Raw genomic sequence first — 18022 nt, forward strand, 5'->3', positions numbered from 1 at the left:
TGTTCACTCACATATTACGATTACAGTTTTAAGTCAGTACGAATAACTTCTCTCGCCATTTAAAAAAAAAATTACTGCCCCCAAAAATAAGGTTGGTCGGGTTATCGGAAAAAACGCATTGTTTCTGTTTACTGGTAACTGGTATTAAACGAGTCGTTAGTGTATAACCTTATAACTTTGCTGTAAGTACTTGCCTACGGCCATACTACGTAGAAAACACCGGTTCTCGTCCGATCACCGAAGTTAAGCTGCGTCGGGCGTGGTTAGTACTTGGATGGGAGACCGCCTGGGAATACCACGTGCCGTAGGCGTTTCTATTATATTTTTTTTTTTCATTTCTTTTCATTTTACTCGAGATATGTTTGTATGATCATTTTTTTTATCGTTACGAGTCTTACGACAATGACGTGAACTGCTCGGGGTTGCGCATCTTGTGACGAGTGCCATCTACGACAAAAAGTAACATTAGGTATTTTATATTTTTTTTCATTTCTTTTCATTTTACTCGAGATATATTTGTATGATTATTTTTCAACTTGTTCTGAGAGCAACGAACACCCTGAGCAACAACCACCTGTAGCAACAACATACGACATACCGTGAATACAGTATCTATCTGATACGGCGATCTATGTGTTCACTCACATATTACGATTACAGTTTTAAGTCAGTACGAATAACTTCTCTCGCCATTTAAAAAAAAAATTACTGCCCCCAAAAATAGGGTTGGTCGGGTTATCGGAAAAAACGCATTGTTTCTGTTTACTGGTAACTGGTATTAAACGAGTCGTTAGTATATAACCTTATAACTTTGCTGTAAGTACTTGCCTACGGCCATACTACGTAGAAAACACCGGTTCTCGTCCGATCACCGAAGTTAAGCTGCGTCGGGCGTGGTTAGTACTTGGATGGGAGACCGCCTGGGAATACCACGTGCCGTAGGCGTTTCTATTATATATTTTTTTCATTTCTTTTCATTTTACTCGAGATATGTTTGTATGATTATTTTTTTTATCGTTACGAGTCTTACGACAATGACGTGAACTGCTCGGGGTTGCGCCTCTTGTGACGAGCGCCATCTACGACAAAAAGTAACATTAGGTATTTCATTTTATTTTTTCTTTTCTTTTCATTTTACTCGAGATATGTTTGTATGATTATTTTTCAACTTGTTCTGAGAGCAACGAACACCCTGAGCAACAACCACCTGTAGCAACAACATACGACATACCATGAATACAGTATCTATCTGATACGGCGATCTATGTGTTCACTCACATATTACGATTACAGTTTTAAGTCAGTACGAATAACTTTCATTTACTTTTCATTTCTTTTCATTTTACTCGCCATTTAAAAAAAAAATTACTGCCCCCCAAAATAGGGTTGGTCGGGTTATCGGAAAAAACGCATTGTTTCTGTTTACTGGTAACTGGTATTAAACGAGTCGTTAGTGTATAACCTTATAACTTTGCTGTAAGTACTTGCCTACGGCCATACTACGTAGAAAACACCGGTTCTCGTCCGATCACCGAAATTAAGCTGCGTCGGGCGTGGTTAGTACTTGGATGGGAGACCGCCTGGGAATACCACGTGCCGTAGGCGTTTCTATTATATTTTTTTTTTCATTTCTTTTCATTTTACTCGAGATATGTTTGTATGATCATTTTTTTTATCGTTACGAGTCTTACGACAATGACGTGAACTGCTCGGGGTTGCGCATCTTGTGACGAGCGCCATCTACGACAAAAAGTAACATTAGGTATTTTATATTTTTTTTCATTTCCTTTCATTTTACTCGAGATATGTTTGTATGATTATTTTTCAACTTGTTCTGAGAGCAACGAACACCCTGAGCAACAACCACCTGTAGCAACAACATACGACATACCGTGAATACAGTATCTATCTGATACGGCGATCTATGTGTTCACTCACATATTACGATTACAGTTTTAAGTCAGTACGAATAACTTCTCTCGCCATTTAAAAAAAAAATTACTGCCCCCAAAAATAGGGTTGGTCGGGTTATCGGAAAAAACGCATTGTTTCTGTTTACTGGTAACTGGTATTAAACGAGTCGTTAGTATATAACCTTATAACTTTGCTGTAAGTACTTGCCTACGGCCATACTACGTAGAAAACACCGGTTCTCGTCCGATCACCGAAGTTAAGCTGCGTCGGGCGTGGTTAGTACTTGGATGGGAGACCGCCTGGGAATACCACGTGCCGTAGGCGTTTCTATTATATATTTTTTTCATTTCTTTTCATTTTACTCGAGATATGTTTGTATGATTATTTTTTTTATCGTTACGAGTCTTACGACAATGACGTGAACTGCTCGGGGTTGCGCCTCTTGTGACGAGCGCCATCTACGACAAAAAGTAACATTAGGTATTTCATTTTATTTTTTCTTTTCTTTTCATTTTACTCGAGATATGTTTGTATGATTATTTTTCAACTTGTTCTGAGAGCAACGAACACCCTGAGCAACAACCACCTGTAGCAACAACATACGACATACCATGAATACAGTATCTATCTGATACGGCGATCTATGTGTTCACTCACATATTACGATTACAGTTTTAAGTCAGTACGAATAACTTTCATTTACTTTTCATTTCTTTTCATTTTACTCGCCATTTAAAAAAAAAATTACTGCCCCCCAAAATAGGGTTGGTCGGGTTATCGGAAAAAACGCATTGTTTCTGTTTACTGGTAACTGGTATTAAACGAGTCGTTAGTGTATAACCTTATAACTTTGCTGTAAGTACTTGCCTACGGCCATACTACGTAGAAAACACCGGTTCTCGTCCGATCACCGAAATTAAGCTGCGTCGGGCGTGGTTAGTACTTGGATGGGAGACCGCCTGGGAATACCACGTGCCGTAGGCGTTTCTATTATATTTTTTTTTTCATTTCTTTTCATTTTACTCGAGATATGTTTGTATGATCATTTTTTTTATCGTTACGAGTCTTACGACAATGACGTGAACTGCTCGGGGTTGCGCCTCTTGTGACGAGCGCCATCTACGACAAAAAGTAACATTAGGTATTTTTTTTTTTTTTTCATTTCCTTTCATTTTACTCGAGATATGTTTGTATGATTATTTTTCAACTTGTTCTGAGAGCAACGAACACCCTGAGCAACAACCACCTGTAGCAACAACATACGACATACCGTGAATACAGTATCTATCTGATACGGCGATCTATGTGTTCACTCACATATTACGATTACAGTTTTAAGTCAGTACGAATAACTTCTCTCGCCATTTAAAAAAAAAATTACTGCCCCCAAAAATAGGGTTGGTCGGGTTATCGGAAAAAACGCATTGTTTCTGTTTACTGGTAACTGGTATTAAACGAGTCGTTAGTGTATAACCTTATAACTTTGCTGTAAGTACTTGCCTACGGCCATACTACGTAGAAAACACCGGTTCTCGTCCGATCACCGAAGTTAAGCTGCGTCGGGCGTGGTTAGTACTTGGATGGGAGACCGCCTGGGAATACCACGTGCCGTAGGCGTTTCTATTATATTTTTTTTTCATTTCTTTTCATTTTACTCGAGATATGTTTGTATGATTATTTTTTTTATCGTTACGAGTCTTACGACAATGACGTGAACTGCTCGGGGTTGCGCCTCTTGTGACGAGCGCCATCTACGACAAAAAGTAACATTAGGTATTTTTTTTTTTTTCATTTCTTTTCATTTTACTCGAGATATGTTTGTATGATTATTTTTCAACTTGTTCTGAGAGCAACGAACACCCTGAGCAACAACCACCTGTAGCAACAACATACGACATACCGTGAATACAGTATCTATCTGATACGGCGATCTATGTGTTCACTCACATATTACGATTACAGTTTTAAGTCAGTACGAATAACTTCTCTCGCCATTTAAAAAAAAAATTACTGCCCCCAAAAATAGGGTTGGTCGGGTTATCGGAAAAAACGCATTGTTTCTGTTTACTGGTAACTGGTATTAAACGAGTCGTTAGTGTATAACCTTATAACTTTGCTGTAAGTACTTGCCTATGGCCATACTACGTAGAAAACACCGGTTCTCGTCCGATCACCGAAGTTAAGCTGCGTCGGGCGTGGTTAGTACTTGGATGGGAGACCGCCTGGGAATACCACGTGCCGTAGGCGTTTCTATTATATTTTTTTTTTCATTTCTTTTCATTTTACTCGAGATATGTTTGTATGATCATTTTTTTTATCGTTACGAGTCTTACGACAATGACGTGAACTGCTCGGGGTTGCGCCTCTTGTGACGAGCGCCATCTACGACAAAAAGTAACATTAGGTATTTTATTTTATTTTTTCATTTCTTTTCATTTTACTCGAGATATGTTTGTATGATTATTTTTCAACTTGTTCTGAGAGCAACGAACACCCTGAGCAACAACCACCTGTAGCAACAACATACGACATACCGTGAATACAGTATCTATCTGATACGGCGATCTATGTGTTCACTCACATATTACGATTACAGTTTTAAGTCAGTACGAATAACTTCTCTCGCCATTTAAAAAAAAAATTACTGCCCCCAAAAATAGGGTTGGTCGGGTTATCGGAAAAAACGCATTGTTTCTGTTTACTGGTAACTGGTATTAAACGAGTCGTTAGTATATAACCTTATAACTTTGCTGTAAGTACTTGCCTACGGCCATACTACGTAGAAAACACCGGTTCTCGTCCGATCACCGAAGTTAAGCTGCGTCGGGCGTGGTTAGTACTTGGATGGGAGACCGCCTGGGAATACCACGTGCCGTAGGCGTTTCTATTATATTTTTTTTTTTCATTTCTTTTCATTTTACTCGAGATATGTTTGTATGATCATTTTTTTTATCGTTACGAGTCTTACGACAATGACGTGAACTGCTCGGGGTTGCGCATCTTGTGACGAGCGCCATCTACGACAAAAAGTAACATTAGGTTTTTTTGTTTTTTTTTCATTTCTTTTCATTTTACTCGAGATATATTTGTATGATTATTTTTCAACTTGTTCTGAGAGCAACGAACACCCTGAGCAACAACCACCTGTAGCAACAACATACGACATACCATGAATACAGTATCTATCTGATACGGCGATCTATGTGTTCACTCACATATTACGATTACAGTTTTAAGTCAGTACGAATAACTTCTCTCGCCATTTAAAAAAAAAATTACTGCCCCCAAAAATAGGGTTGGTCGGGTTATCGGAAAAAACGCATTGTTTCTGTTTACTGGTAACTGGTATTAAACGAGTCGTTAGTATATAACCTTATAACTTTGCTGTAAGTACTTGCCTACGGCCATACTACGTAGAAAACACCGGTTCTCGTCCGATCACCGAAGTTAAGCTGCGTCGGGCGTGGTTAGTACTTGGATGGGAGACCGCCTGGGAATACCACGTGCCGTAGGCGTTTCTATTATATTTTTTTTTCATTTCTTTTCATTTTACTCGAGATATGTTTGTATGATCATTTTTTTTATCGTTACGAGTCTTACGACAATGACGTGAACTGCTCGGGGTTGCGCCTCTTGTGACGAGCGCCATCTACGACAAAAAGTAACATTAGGTATTTTATTTTATTTTTTCATTTCTTTTCATTTTACTCGAGATATGTTTGTATGATTATTTTTCAACTTGTTCTGAGAGCAACGAACACCCTGAGCAACAACCACCTGTAGCAACAACATACGACATACCGTGAATACAGTATCTATCTGATACGGCGATCTATGTGTTCACTCACATATTACGATTACAGTTTTAAGTCAGTACGAATAACTTCTCTCGCCATTTAAAAAAAAAATTACTGCCCCCAAAAATAGGGTTGGTCGGGTTATCGGAAAAAACGCATTGTTTCTGTTTACTGGTAACTGGTATTAAACGAGTCGTTAGTGTATAACCTTATAACTTTGCTGTAAGTACTTGCCTACGGCCATACTACGTAGAAAACACCGGTTCTCGTCCGATCACCGAAGTTAAGCTGCGTCGGGCGTGGTTAGTACTTGGATGGGAGACCGCCTGGGAATACCACGTGCCGTAGGCGTTTCTATTATATTTTTTTTTTCATTTCTTTTCATTTTACTCGAGATATGTTTGTATGATCATTTTTTTTATCGTTACGAGTCTTACGACAATGACGTGAACTGCTCGGGGTTGCGCATCTTGTGACGAGTGCCATCTACGACAAAAAGTAACATTAGGTATTTTATATTTTTTTTCATTTCTTTTCATTTTACTCGAGATATGTTTGTATGATTATTTTTCAACTTGTTCTGAGAGCAACGAACACCCTGAGCAACAACCACCTGTAGCAACAACATACGACATACCGTGAATACAGTATCTATCTGATACGGCGATCTATGTGTTCACTCACATATTACGATTACAGTTTTAAGTCAGTACGAATAACTTCTCTCGCCATTTAAAAAAAAAATTACTGCCCCCAAAAATAGGGTTGGTCGGGTTATCGGAAAAAACGCATTGTTTCTGTTTACTGGTAACTGGTATTAAACGAGTCGTTAGTGTATAACCTTATAACTTTGCTGTAAGTACTTGCCTACGGCCATACTACGTAGAAAACACCGGTTCTCGTCCGATCACCGAAGTTAAGCTGCGTCGGGCGTGGTTAGTACTTGGATGGGAGACCGCCTGGGAATACCACGTGCCGTAGGCGTTTCTATTATATTTTTTTTTTTCATTTCTTTTCATTTTACTCGAGATATGTTTGTATGATCATTTTTTTTATCGTTACGAGTCTTACGACAATGACGTGAACTGCTCGGGGTTGCGCATCTTGTGACGAGTGCCATCTACGACAAAAAGTAACATTAGGTATTTTATATTTTTTTTCATTTCTTTTCATTTTACTCGAGATATATTTGTATGATTATTTTTCAACTTGTTCTGAGAGCAACGAACACCCTGAGCAACAACCACCTGTAGCAACAACATACGACATACCGTGAATACAGTATCTATCTGATACGGCGATCTATGTGTTCACTCACATATTACGATTACAGTTTTAAGTCAGTACGAATAACTTCTCTCGCCATTTAAAAAAAAAATTACTGCCCCCAAAAATAGGGTTGGTCGGGTTATCGGAAAAAACGCATTGTTTCTGTTTACTGGTAACTGGTATTAAACGAGTCGTTAGTATATAACCTTATAACTTTGCTGTAAGTACTTGCCTACGGCCATACTACGTAGAAAACACCGGTTCTCGTCCGATCACCGAAGTTAAGCTGCGTCGGGCGTGGTTAGTACTTGGATGGGAGACCGCCTGGGAATACCACGTGCCGTAGGCGTTTCTATTATATATTTTTTTCATTTCTTTTCATTTTACTCGAGATATGTTTGTATGATTATTTTTTTTATCGTTACGAGTCTTACGACAATGACGTGAACTGCTCGGGGTTGCGCCTCTTGTGACGAGCGCCATCTACGACAAAAAGTAACATTAGGTATTTCATTTTCTTTTTTCTTTTCTTTTCATTTTACTCGAGATATGTTTGTATGATTATTTTTCAACTTGTTCTGAGAGCAACGAACACCCTGAGCAACAACCACCTGTAGCAACAACATACGACATACCATGAATACAGTATCTATCTGATACGGCGATCTATGTGTTCACTCACATATTACGATTACAGTTTTAAGTCAGTACGAATAACTTTCATTTACTTTTCATTTCTTTTCATTTTACTCGCCATTTAAAAAAAAAATTACTGCCCCCCAAAATAGGGTTGGTCGGGTTATCGGAAAAAACGCATTGTTTCTGTTTACTGGTAACTGGTATTAAACGAGTCGTTAGTGTATAACCTTATAACTTTGCTGTAAGTACTTGCCTACGGCCATACTACGTAGAAAACACCGGTTCTCGTCCGATCACCGAAATTAAGCTGCGTCGGGCGTGGTTAGTACTTGGATGGGAGACCGCCTGGGAATACCACGTGCCGTAGGCGTTTCTATTATATTTTTTTTTTCATTTCTTTTCATTTTACTCGAGATATGTTTGTATGATCATTTTTTTTATCGTTACGAGTCTTACGACAATGACGTGAACTGCTCGGGGTTGCGCATCTTGTGACGAGCGCCATCTACGACAAAAAGTAACATTAGGTATTTTATATTTTTTTTCATTTCCTTTCATTTTACTCGAGATATGTTTGTATGATTATTTTTCAACTTGTTCTGAGAGCAACGAACACCCTGAGCAACAACCACCTGTAGCAACAACATACGACATACCGTGAATACAGTATCTATCTGATACGGCGATCTATGTGTTCACTCACATATTACGATTACAGTTTTAAGTCAGTACGAATAACTTCTCTCGCCATTTAAAAAAAAAATTACTGCCCCCAAAAATAGGGTTGGTCGGGTTATCGGAAAAAACGCATTGTTTCTGTTTACTGGTAACTGGTATTAAACGAGTCGTTAGTATATAACCTTATAACTTTGCTGTAAGTACTTGCCTACGGCCATACTACGTAGAAAACACCGGTTCTCGTCCGATCACCGAAGTTAAGCTGCGTCGGGCGTGGTTAGTACTTGGATGGGAGACCGCCTGGGAATACCACGTGCCGTAGGCGTTTCTATTATATATTTTTTTCATTTCTTTTCATTTTACTCGAGATATGTTTGTATGATTATTTTTTTTATCGTTACGAGTCTTACGACAATGACGTGAACTGCTCGGGGTTGCGCCTCTTGTGACGAGCGCCATCTACGACAAAAAGTAACATTAGGTATTTCATTTTATTTTTTCTTTTCTTTTCATTTTACTCGAGATATGTTTGTATGATTATTTTTCAACTTGTTCTGAGAGCAACGAACACCCTGAGCAACAACCACCTGTAGCAACAACATACGACATACCATGAATACAGTATCTATCTGATACGGCGATCTATGTGTTCACTCACATATTACGATTACAGTTTTAAGTCAGTACGAATAACTTTCATTTACTTTTCATTTCTTTTCATTTTACTCGCCATTTAAAAAAAAAATTACTGCCCCCCAAAATAGGGTTGGTCGGGTTATCGGAAAAAACGCATTGTTTCTGTTTACTGGTAACTGGTATTAAATGAGTCGTTAGTGTATAACCTTATAACTTTGCTGTAAGTACTTGCCTACGGCCATACTACGTAGAAAACACCGGTTCTCGTCCGATCACCGAAATTAAGCTGCGTCGGGCGTGGTTAGTACTTGGATGGGAGACCGCCTGGGAATACCACGTGCCGTAGGCGTTTCTATTATATTTTTTTTTCATTTCTTTTCATTTTACTCGAGATATGTTTGTATGATCATTTTTTTTATCGTTACGAGTCTTACGACAATGACGTGAACTGCTCGGGGTTGCGCCTCTTGTGACGAGCGCCATCTACGACAAAAAGTAACATTAGGTATTTTATTTTTTTTTTCATTTCCTTTCATTTTACTCGAGATATGTTTGTATGATTATTTTTCAACTTGTTCTGAGAGCAACGAACACCCTGAGCAACAACCACCTGTAGCAACAACATACGACATACCGTGAATACAGTATCTATCTGATACGGCGATCTATGTGTTCACTCACATATTACGATTACAGTTTTAAGTCAGTACGAATAACTTCTCTCGCCATTTAAAAAAAAAATTACTGCCCCCAAAAATAGGGTTGGTCGGGTTATCGGAAAAAACGCATTGTTTCTGTTTACTGGTAACTGGTATTAAACGAGTCGTTAGTGTATAACCTTATAACTTTGCTGTAAGTACTTGCCTACGGCCATACTACGTAGAAAACACCGGTTCTCGTCCGATCACCGAAGTTAAGCTGCGTCGGGCGTGGTTAGTACTTGGATGGGAGACCGCCTGGGAATACCACGTGCCGTAGGCGTTTCTATTATATTTTTTTTTTCATTTCTTTTCATTTTACTCGAGATATGTTTGTATGATCATTTTTTTTATCGTTACGAGTCTTACGACAATGACGTGAACTGCTCGGGGTTGCGCATCTTGTGACGAGTGCCATCTACGACAAAAAGTAACATTAGGTATTTTATATTTTTTTTCATTTCTTTTCATTTTACTCGAGATATATTTGTATGATTATTTTTCAACTTGTTCTGAGAGCAACGAACACCCTGAGCAACAACCACCTGTAGCAACAACATACGACATACCGTGAATACAGTATCTATCTGATACGGCGATCTATGTGTTCACTCACATATTACGATTACAGTTTTAAGTCAGTACGAATAACTTCTCTCGCCATTTAAAAAAAAAATTACTGCCCCCAAAAATAGGGTTGGTCGGGTTATCGGAAAAAACGCATTGTTTCTGTTTACTGGTAACTGGTATTAAACGAGTCGTTAGTATATAACCTTATAACTTTGCTGTAAGTACTTGCCTACGGCCATACTACGTAGAAAACACCGGTTCTCGTCCGATCACCGAAGTTAAGCTGCGTCGGGCGTGGTTAGTACTTGGATGGGAGACCGCCTGGGAATACCACGTGCCGTAGGCGTTTCTATTATTTTTTTTTTTCATTTCTTTTCATTTTACTCGAGATATGTTTGTATGATTATTTTTTTTATCGTTACGAGTCTTACGACAATGACGTGAACTGCTCGGGGTTGCGCCTCTTGTGACGAGCGCCATCTACGACAAAAAGTAACATTAGGTATTTCATTTTATTTTTTCTTTTCTTTTCATTTTACTCGAGATATGTTTGTATGATTATTTTTCAACTTGTTCTGAGAGCAACGAACACCCTGAGCAACAACCACCTGTAGCAACAACATACGACATACCATGAATACAGTATCTATCTGATACGGCGATCTATGTGTTCACTCACATATTACGATTACAGTTTTAAGTCAGTACGAATAACTTTCATTTACTTTTCATTTCTTTTCATTTTACTCGCCATTTAAAAAAAAAATTACTGCCCCCCAAAATAGGGTTGGTCGGGTTATCGGAAAAAACGCATTGTTTCTGTTTACTGGTAACTGGTATTAAACGAGTCGTTAGTGTATAACCTTATAACTTTGCTGTAAGTACTTGCCTACGGCCATACTACGTAGAAAACACCGGTTCTCGTCCGATCACCGAAATTAAGCTGCGTCGGGCGTGGTTAGTACTTGGATGGGAGACCGCCTGGGAATACCACGTGCCGTAGGCGTTTCTATTATATTTTTTTTTTCATTTCTTTTCATTTTACTCGAGATATGTTTGTATGATCATTTTTTTTATCGTTACGAGTCTTACGACAATGACGTGAACTGCTCGGGGTTGCGCCTCTTGTGACGAGCGCCATCTACGACAAAAAGTAACATTAGGTATTTTATTTTTTTTTTCATTTCCTTTCATTTTACTCGAGATATGTTTGTATGATTATTTTTCAACTTGTTCTGAGAGCAACGAACACCCTGAGCAACAACCACCTGTAGCAACAACATACGACATACCGTGAATACAGTATCTATCTGATACGGCGATCTATGTGTTCACTCACATATTACGATTACAGTTTTAAGTCAGTACGAATAACTTCTCTCGCCATTTAAAAAAAAAATTACTGCCCCCAAAAATAGGGTTGGTCGGGTTATCGGAAAAAACGCATTGTTTCTGTTTACTGGTAACTGGTATTAAACGAGTCGTTAGTGTATAACCTTATAACTTTGCTGTAAGTACTTGCCTACGGCCATACTACGTAGAAAACACCGGTTCTCGTCCGATCACCGAAGTTAAGCTGCGTCGGGCGTGGTTAGTACTTGGATGGGAGACCGCCTGGGAATACCACGTGCCGTAGGCGTTTCTATTATATTTTTTTTTTCATTTCTTTTCATTTTACTCGAGATATGTTTGTATGATTATTTTTTTTATCGTTACGAGTCTTACGACAATGACGTGAACTGCTCGGGGTTGCGCATCTTGTGACGAGCGCCATCTACGACAAAAAGTAACATTAGGTATTTTATTTTTTTTTTCATTTCTTTTCATTTTACTCGAGATATGTTTGTATGATTATTTTTCAACTTGTTCTGAGAGCAACGAACACCCTGAGCAACAACCACCTGTAGCAACAACATACGACATACCGTGAATACAGTATCTATCTGATACGGCGATCTATGTGTTCACTCACATATTACGATTACAGTTTTAAGTCAGTACGAATAACTTCTCTCGCCATTTAAAAAAAAAATTACTGCCCCCAAAAATAGGGTTGGTCGGGTTATCGGAAAAAACGCATTGTTTCTGTTTACTGGTAACTGGTATTAAACGAGTCGTTAGTGTATAACCTTATAACTTTGCTGTAAGTACTTGCCTACGGCCATACTACGTAGAAAACACCGGTTCTCGTCCGATCACCGAAGTTAAGCTGCGTCGGGCGTGGTTAGTACTTGGATGGGAGACCGCCTGGGAATACCACGTGCCGTAGGCGTTTCTATTATATTTTTTTTTTCATTTCTTTTCATTTTACTCGAGATATGTTTGTATGATCATTTTTTTTATCGTTACGAGTCTTACGACAATGACGTGAACTGCTCGGGGTTGCGCATCTTGTGACGAGTGCCATCTACGACAAAAAGTAACATTAGGTATTTTATATTTTTTTTCATTTCTTTTCATTTTACTCGAGATATATTTGTATGATTATTTTTCAACTTGTTCTGAGAGCAACGAACACCCTGAGCAACAACCACCTGTAGCAACAACATACGACATACCATGAAAACAGTATCTATCTGATACGGCGATCTATGTGTTCACTCACATATTACAATTACAGTTTTAAGTCAGTACGAATAACTTCTCTCGCCATTTAAAAAAAAAATTACTGCCCCCAAAAATAGGGTTGGTCGGGTTATCGGAAAAAACGCATTGTTTCTGTTTACTGGTAACTGGTATTAAACGAGTCGTTAGTGTATAACCTTATAACTTTGCTGTAAGTACTTGCCTACGGCCATACTACGTAGAAAACACCGGTTCTCGTCCGATCACCGAAGTTAAGCTGCGTCGGGCGTGGTTAGTACTTGGATGGGAGACCGCCTGGGAATACCACGTGCCGTAGGCGTTTCTATTATATTTTTTTTTTCATTTCTTTTCATTTTACTCGAGATATGTTTGTATGATCATTTTTGTTATCGTTACGAGTCTTACGACAATGACGTGAACTGCTCGGGGTTGCGCATCTTGTGACGAGTGCCATCTACGACAAAAAGTAACATTAGGTATTTTATATTTTTTTTCATTTCTTTTCATTTTACTCGAGATATATTTGTATGATTATTTTTCAACTTGTTCTGAGAGCAACGAACACCCTGAGCAACAACCACCTGTAGCAACAACATACGACATACCATGAAAACAGTATCTATCTGATACGGCGATCTATGTGTTCACTCACATATTACGATTACAGTTTTAAGTCAGTACGAATAACTTCTCTCGCCATTTAAAAAAAAAATTACTGCCCCCAAAAATAGGGTTGGTCGGGTTATCGGAAAAAACGCATTGTTTCTGTTTACTGGTAACTGGTATTAAACGAGTCGTTAGTATATAACCTTATAACTTTGCTGTAAGTACTTGCCTACGGCCATACTACGTAGAAAACACCGGTTCTCGTCCGATCACCGAAGTTAAGCTGCGTCGGGCGTGGTTAGTACTTGGATGGGAGACCGCCTGGAAATACCACGTGCCGTAGGCGTTTCTATTATATTTTTTTTTTCATTTCTTTTCATTTTACTCGAGATATGTTTGTATGATTATTTTTTTTATCGTTACGAGTCTTACGACAATGACGTGAACTGCTCGGGGTTGCGCCTCTTGTGACGAGCGCCATCTACGACAAAAAGTAACATTAGGTATTTTATTTTATTTTTTCATTTCTTTTCATTTTACTCGAGATATGTTTGTATGATTATTTTTCAACTTGTTCTGAGAGCAACGAACACCCTGAGCAACAACCACCTGTAGCAACAACATACGACATACCGTGAATACAGTATCTATCTGATACGGCGATCTATGTGTTCACTCACATATTACGATTACAGTTTTAAGTCAGTACGAATAACTTCTCTCGCCATTTAAAAAAAAAATTACTGCCCCCAAAAATAGGGTTGGTCGGGTTATCGGAAAAAACGCATTGTTTCTGTTTACTGGTAACTGGTATTAAACGAGTCGTTAGTGTATAACCTTATAACTTTGCTGTAAGTACTTGCCTACGGCCATACTACGTAGAAAACACCGGTTCTCGTCCGATCACCGAAGTTAAGCTGCGTCGGGCGTGGTTAGTACTTGGATGGGAGACCGCCTGGGAATACCACGTGCCGTAGGCGTTTCTATTATATTTTTTTTTTCATTTCTTTTCATTTTACTCGAGATATGTTTGTATGATTATTTTTTTTATCGTTACGAGTCTTACGACAATGACGTGAACTGCTCGGGGTTGCGCCTCTTGTGACGAGCGCCATCTACGACAAAAAGTAACATTAGGTATTTTATTTTTTTTTTCATTTCTTTTCATTTTACTCGAGATATATTTGTATGATTATTTTTCAACTTGTTCTGAGAGCAACGAACACCCTGAGCAACAACCACCTGTAGCAACAACATACGACATACCATGAAAACAGTATCTATCTGATACGGCGATCTATGTGTTCACTCACATATTACAATTACAGTTTTAAGTCAGTACGAATAACTTCTCTCGCCATTTAAAAAAAAAATTACTGCCCCCAAAAATAGGGTTGGTCGGGTTATCGGAAAAAACGCATTGTTTCTGTTTACTGGTAACTGGTATTAAACGAGTCGTTAGTGTATAACCTTATAACTTTGCTGTAAGTACTTGCCTACGGCCATACTACGTAGAAAACACCGGTTCTCGTCCGATCACCGAAGTTAAGCTGCGTCGGGCGTGGTTAGTACTTGGATGGGAGACCGCCTGGGAATACCACGTGCCGTAGGCGTTTCTATTATATTTTTTTTTTCATTTCTTTTCATTTTACTCGAGATATGTTTGTATGATCATTTTTGTTATCGTTACGAGTCTTACGACAATGACGTGAACTGCTCGGGGTTGCGCATCTTGTGACGAGTGCCATCTACGACAAAAAGTAACATTAGGTATTTTATATTTTTTTTCATTTCTTTTCATTTTACTCGAGATATATTTGTATGATTATTTTTCAACTTGTTCTGAGAGCAACGAACACCCTGAGCAACAACCACCTGTAGCAACAACATACGACATACCATGAAAACAGTATCTATCTGATACGGCGATCTATGTGTTCACTCACATATTACGATTACAGTTTTAAGTCAGTACGAATAACTTCTCTCGCCATTTAAAAAAAAAATTACTGCCCCCAAAAATAGGGTTGGTCGGGTTATCGGAAAAAACGCATTGTTTCTGTTTACTGGTAACTGGTATTAAACGAGTCGTTAGTATATAACCTTATAACTTTGCTGTAAGTACTTGCCTACGGCCATACTACGTAGAAAACACCGGTTCTCGTCCGATCACCGAAGTTAAGCTGCGTCGGGCGTGGTTAGTACTTGGATGGGAGACCGCCTGGAAATACCACGTGCCGTAGGCGTTTCTATTATATTTTTTTTTTCATTTCTTTTCATTTTACTCGAGATATGTTTGTATGATTATTTTTTTTATCGTTACGAGTCTTACGACAATGACGTGAACTGCTCGGGGTTGCGCCTCTTGTGACGAGCGCCATCTACGACAAAAAGTAACATTAGGTATTTTATTTTATTTTTTCATTTCTTTTCATTTTACTCGAGATATGTTTGTATGATTATTTTTCAACTTGTTCTGAGAGCAACGAACACCCTGAGCAACAACCACCTGTAGCAACAACATACGACATACCGTGAATACAGTATCTATCTGATACGGCGATCTATGTGTTCACTCACATATTACGATTACAGTTTTAAGTCAGTACGAATAACTTCTCTCGCCATTTAAAAAAAAAATTACTGCCCCCAAAAATAGGGTTGGTCGGGTTATCGGAAAAAACGCATTGTTTCTGTTTACTGGTAACTGGTATTAAACGAGTCGTTAGTGTATAACCTTATAACTTTGCTGTAAGTACTTGCCTACGGCCATACTACGTAGAAAACACCGGTTCTCGTCCGATCACCGAAGTTAAGCTGCGTCGGGCGTGGTTAGTACTTGGATGGGAGACCGCCTGGGAATACCACGTGCCGTAGGCGTTTCTATTATATTTTTTTTTTCATTTCTTTTCATTTTACTCGAGATATGTTTGTATGATTATTTTTTTTATCGTTACGAGTCTTACGACAATGACGTGAACTGCTCGGGGTTGCGCCTCTTGTGACGAGCGCCATCTACGACAAAAAGTAACATTAGGTATTTTATTTTTTTTTTCATTTCTTTTCATTTTACTCGAGATATGTTTGTATGATTATTTTTCAACTTGTTCTGAGAGCAACGAACACCCTGAGCAACAACCACCTGTAGCAACAACATACGACATACCGTGAATACAGTATCTATCTGATACGGCGATCTATGTGTTCACTCACATATTACGATTACAGTTTTAAGTCAGTACGAATAACTTCTCTCGCCATTTAAAAAAAAAATTACTGCCCCCAAAAATAGGGTTGGTCGGGTTATCGGAAAAAACGCATTGTTTCTGTTTACTGGTAACTGGTATTAAACGAGTCGTTAGTGTATAACCTTATAACTTTGCTGTAAGTACTTGCCTACGGCCATACTACGTAGAAAACACCGGTTCTCGTCCGATCACCGAAGTTAAGCTGCGTCGGGCGTGGTTAGTACTTGGATGGGAGACCGCCTGGGAATACCACGTGCCGTAGGCGTTTCTATTATATTTTTTTTTTCATTTCTTTTCATTTTACTCGAGATATGTTTGTATGATCATTTTTTTTATCGTTACGAGTCTTACGACAATGACGTGAACTGCTCGGGGTTGCGCCTCTTGTGACGAGTGCCATCTACGACAAAAAGTAACATTAGGTATTTTATATTTTTTTTCATTTCTTTTCATTTTACTCGAGATATATTTGTATGATTATTTTTCAACTTGTTCTGAGAGCAACGAACACCCTGAGCAACAACCACCTGTAGCAACAACATACGACATACCATGAAAACAGTATCTATCTGATACGGCGATCTATGTGTTCACTCACATATTACGATTACAGTTTTAAGTCAGTACGAATAACTTCTCTCGCCATTTAAAAAAAAAATTACTGCCCCCAAAAATAGGGTTGGTCGGGTTATCGGAAAAAACGCATTGTTTCTGTTTACTGGTAACTGGTATTAAACGAGTCGTTAGTATATAACCTTATAACTTTGCTGTAAGTACTTGCCTACGGCCATACTACGTAGAAAACACCGGTTCTCGTCCGATCACCGAAGTTAAGCTGCGTCGGGCGTGGTTAGTACTTGGATGGGAGACCGCCTGGGAATACCACGTGCCGTAGGCGTTTCTATTATATTTTTTTTTTTCATTTCTTTTCATTTTACTCGAGATATGTTTGTATGATTATTTTTTTTATCGTTACGAGTCTTACGACAATGACGTGAACTGCTCGGGGTTGCGCCTCTTGTGACGAGCGCCATCTACGACAAAAAGTAACATTAGGTTTTTTTTTTTTTTTTCATTTCTTTTCATTTTACTCGAGATATGTTTGTATGATTATTTGTCAACTTGTTCTGAGAGCAACGAACACCCTGAGCAACAACCACCTGTAGCAACAACATACGACATACCGTGAATACAGTATCTATCTGATACGGCGATCTATGTGTTCACTCACATATTACGATTACAGTTTTAAGTCAGTACGAATAACTTCTCTCGCCATTTAAAAAAAAAATTACTGCCCCCAAAAATAGGGTTGGTCGGGTTATCGGAAAAAACACATTGTTTCTGTTTACTGGTAACTGGTATTAAACGAGTCGTTAGT

The 18022-nt window shown here is 38.7% G+C and overlaps 28 non-coding genes across 28 annotated transcripts; all 28 read left to right on the forward strand.

Moving 5' to 3' along the window:
• Positions 1 to 192: 192 nt before the first annotated feature.
• On the forward strand, positions 193 to 311 carry LOC144441580 (5S ribosomal RNA). Its single transcript, XR_013481305.1, has one exon. It is a non-coding gene; the product is annotated as a 5S ribosomal RNA (ribosomal RNA).
• A 515-nt stretch (positions 312 to 826) lies between these two features.
• LOC144441581 (5S ribosomal RNA) lies at positions 827 to 945 on the forward strand. The gene has a single exon (XR_013481306.1). It is a non-coding gene; the product is annotated as a 5S ribosomal RNA (ribosomal RNA).
• A 541-nt stretch (positions 946 to 1486) lies between these two features.
• Positions 1487 to 1605, forward strand: LOC144441829 (5S ribosomal RNA). Its single transcript, XR_013481541.1, has one exon. It is a non-coding gene; the product is annotated as a 5S ribosomal RNA (ribosomal RNA).
• Positions 1606 to 2119: 514 nt separating this feature from the next.
• On the forward strand, positions 2120 to 2238 carry LOC144441582 (5S ribosomal RNA). Its single transcript, XR_013481307.1, has one exon. It is a non-coding gene; the product is annotated as a 5S ribosomal RNA (ribosomal RNA).
• A 541-nt stretch (positions 2239 to 2779) lies between these two features.
• Positions 2780 to 2898, forward strand: LOC144441830 (5S ribosomal RNA). The gene has a single exon (XR_013481542.1). It is a non-coding gene; the product is annotated as a 5S ribosomal RNA (ribosomal RNA).
• Positions 2899 to 3412: 514 nt separating this feature from the next.
• On the forward strand, positions 3413 to 3531 carry LOC144441583 (5S ribosomal RNA). Its single transcript, XR_013481308.1, has one exon. It is a non-coding gene; the product is annotated as a 5S ribosomal RNA (ribosomal RNA).
• Positions 3532 to 4042: 511 nt separating this feature from the next.
• On the forward strand, positions 4043 to 4161 carry LOC144441804 (5S ribosomal RNA). Its single transcript, XR_013481517.1, has one exon. It is a non-coding gene; the product is annotated as a 5S ribosomal RNA (ribosomal RNA).
• Positions 4162 to 4676: 515 nt separating this feature from the next.
• LOC144441584 (5S ribosomal RNA) lies at positions 4677 to 4795 on the forward strand. The gene has a single exon (XR_013481309.1). It is a non-coding gene; the product is annotated as a 5S ribosomal RNA (ribosomal RNA).
• A 515-nt stretch (positions 4796 to 5310) lies between these two features.
• On the forward strand, positions 5311 to 5429 carry LOC144441586 (5S ribosomal RNA). Its single transcript, XR_013481311.1, has one exon. It is a non-coding gene; the product is annotated as a 5S ribosomal RNA (ribosomal RNA).
• A 514-nt stretch (positions 5430 to 5943) lies between these two features.
• On the forward strand, positions 5944 to 6062 carry LOC144441587 (5S ribosomal RNA). The gene has a single exon (XR_013481312.1). It is a non-coding gene; the product is annotated as a 5S ribosomal RNA (ribosomal RNA).
• A 514-nt stretch (positions 6063 to 6576) lies between these two features.
• LOC144441588 (5S ribosomal RNA) lies at positions 6577 to 6695 on the forward strand. Its single transcript, XR_013481313.1, has one exon. It is a non-coding gene; the product is annotated as a 5S ribosomal RNA (ribosomal RNA).
• A 515-nt stretch (positions 6696 to 7210) lies between these two features.
• Positions 7211 to 7329, forward strand: LOC144441589 (5S ribosomal RNA). Its single transcript, XR_013481314.1, has one exon. It is a non-coding gene; the product is annotated as a 5S ribosomal RNA (ribosomal RNA).
• A 541-nt stretch (positions 7330 to 7870) lies between these two features.
• On the forward strand, positions 7871 to 7989 carry LOC144441831 (5S ribosomal RNA). Its single transcript, XR_013481543.1, has one exon. It is a non-coding gene; the product is annotated as a 5S ribosomal RNA (ribosomal RNA).
• A 514-nt stretch (positions 7990 to 8503) lies between these two features.
• Positions 8504 to 8622, forward strand: LOC144441590 (5S ribosomal RNA). The gene has a single exon (XR_013481315.1). It is a non-coding gene; the product is annotated as a 5S ribosomal RNA (ribosomal RNA).
• Positions 8623 to 9163: 541 nt separating this feature from the next.
• LOC144441834 (5S ribosomal RNA) lies at positions 9164 to 9282 on the forward strand. The gene has a single exon (XR_013481545.1). It is a non-coding gene; the product is annotated as a 5S ribosomal RNA (ribosomal RNA).
• Positions 9283 to 9795: 513 nt separating this feature from the next.
• Positions 9796 to 9914, forward strand: LOC144441591 (5S ribosomal RNA). The gene has a single exon (XR_013481316.1). It is a non-coding gene; the product is annotated as a 5S ribosomal RNA (ribosomal RNA).
• Positions 9915 to 10428: 514 nt separating this feature from the next.
• On the forward strand, positions 10429 to 10547 carry LOC144441592 (5S ribosomal RNA). The gene has a single exon (XR_013481317.1). It is a non-coding gene; the product is annotated as a 5S ribosomal RNA (ribosomal RNA).
• A 541-nt stretch (positions 10548 to 11088) lies between these two features.
• Positions 11089 to 11207, forward strand: LOC144441835 (5S ribosomal RNA). The gene has a single exon (XR_013481546.1). It is a non-coding gene; the product is annotated as a 5S ribosomal RNA (ribosomal RNA).
• A 514-nt stretch (positions 11208 to 11721) lies between these two features.
• On the forward strand, positions 11722 to 11840 carry LOC144441593 (5S ribosomal RNA). Its single transcript, XR_013481318.1, has one exon. It is a non-coding gene; the product is annotated as a 5S ribosomal RNA (ribosomal RNA).
• Positions 11841 to 12354: 514 nt separating this feature from the next.
• LOC144441594 (5S ribosomal RNA) lies at positions 12355 to 12473 on the forward strand. Its single transcript, XR_013481319.1, has one exon. It is a non-coding gene; the product is annotated as a 5S ribosomal RNA (ribosomal RNA).
• A 514-nt stretch (positions 12474 to 12987) lies between these two features.
• On the forward strand, positions 12988 to 13106 carry LOC144441595 (5S ribosomal RNA). The gene has a single exon (XR_013481320.1). It is a non-coding gene; the product is annotated as a 5S ribosomal RNA (ribosomal RNA).
• Positions 13107 to 13620: 514 nt separating this feature from the next.
• On the forward strand, positions 13621 to 13739 carry LOC144441823 (5S ribosomal RNA). The gene has a single exon (XR_013481535.1). It is a non-coding gene; the product is annotated as a 5S ribosomal RNA (ribosomal RNA).
• A 515-nt stretch (positions 13740 to 14254) lies between these two features.
• On the forward strand, positions 14255 to 14373 carry LOC144441597 (5S ribosomal RNA). The gene has a single exon (XR_013481322.1). It is a non-coding gene; the product is annotated as a 5S ribosomal RNA (ribosomal RNA).
• Positions 14374 to 14887: 514 nt separating this feature from the next.
• LOC144441599 (5S ribosomal RNA) lies at positions 14888 to 15006 on the forward strand. Its single transcript, XR_013481323.1, has one exon. It is a non-coding gene; the product is annotated as a 5S ribosomal RNA (ribosomal RNA).
• Positions 15007 to 15520: 514 nt separating this feature from the next.
• Positions 15521 to 15639, forward strand: LOC144441824 (5S ribosomal RNA). Its single transcript, XR_013481536.1, has one exon. It is a non-coding gene; the product is annotated as a 5S ribosomal RNA (ribosomal RNA).
• A 515-nt stretch (positions 15640 to 16154) lies between these two features.
• On the forward strand, positions 16155 to 16273 carry LOC144441600 (5S ribosomal RNA). Its single transcript, XR_013481324.1, has one exon. It is a non-coding gene; the product is annotated as a 5S ribosomal RNA (ribosomal RNA).
• A 514-nt stretch (positions 16274 to 16787) lies between these two features.
• LOC144441601 (5S ribosomal RNA) lies at positions 16788 to 16906 on the forward strand. Its single transcript, XR_013481325.1, has one exon. It is a non-coding gene; the product is annotated as a 5S ribosomal RNA (ribosomal RNA).
• A 514-nt stretch (positions 16907 to 17420) lies between these two features.
• LOC144441602 (5S ribosomal RNA) lies at positions 17421 to 17539 on the forward strand. Its single transcript, XR_013481326.1, has one exon. It is a non-coding gene; the product is annotated as a 5S ribosomal RNA (ribosomal RNA).
• The last annotated feature ends 483 nt before the right edge of the window (positions 17540 to 18022 follow it).

The sequence above is a fragment of the Glandiceps talaboti genome, chromosome 10, assembly GCF_964340395.1.
Source record: "Glandiceps talaboti chromosome 10, keGlaTala1.1, whole genome shotgun sequence".
Taxonomy (NCBI): Eukaryota; Metazoa; Hemichordata; class Enteropneusta; family Spengelidae; genus Glandiceps; species Glandiceps talaboti.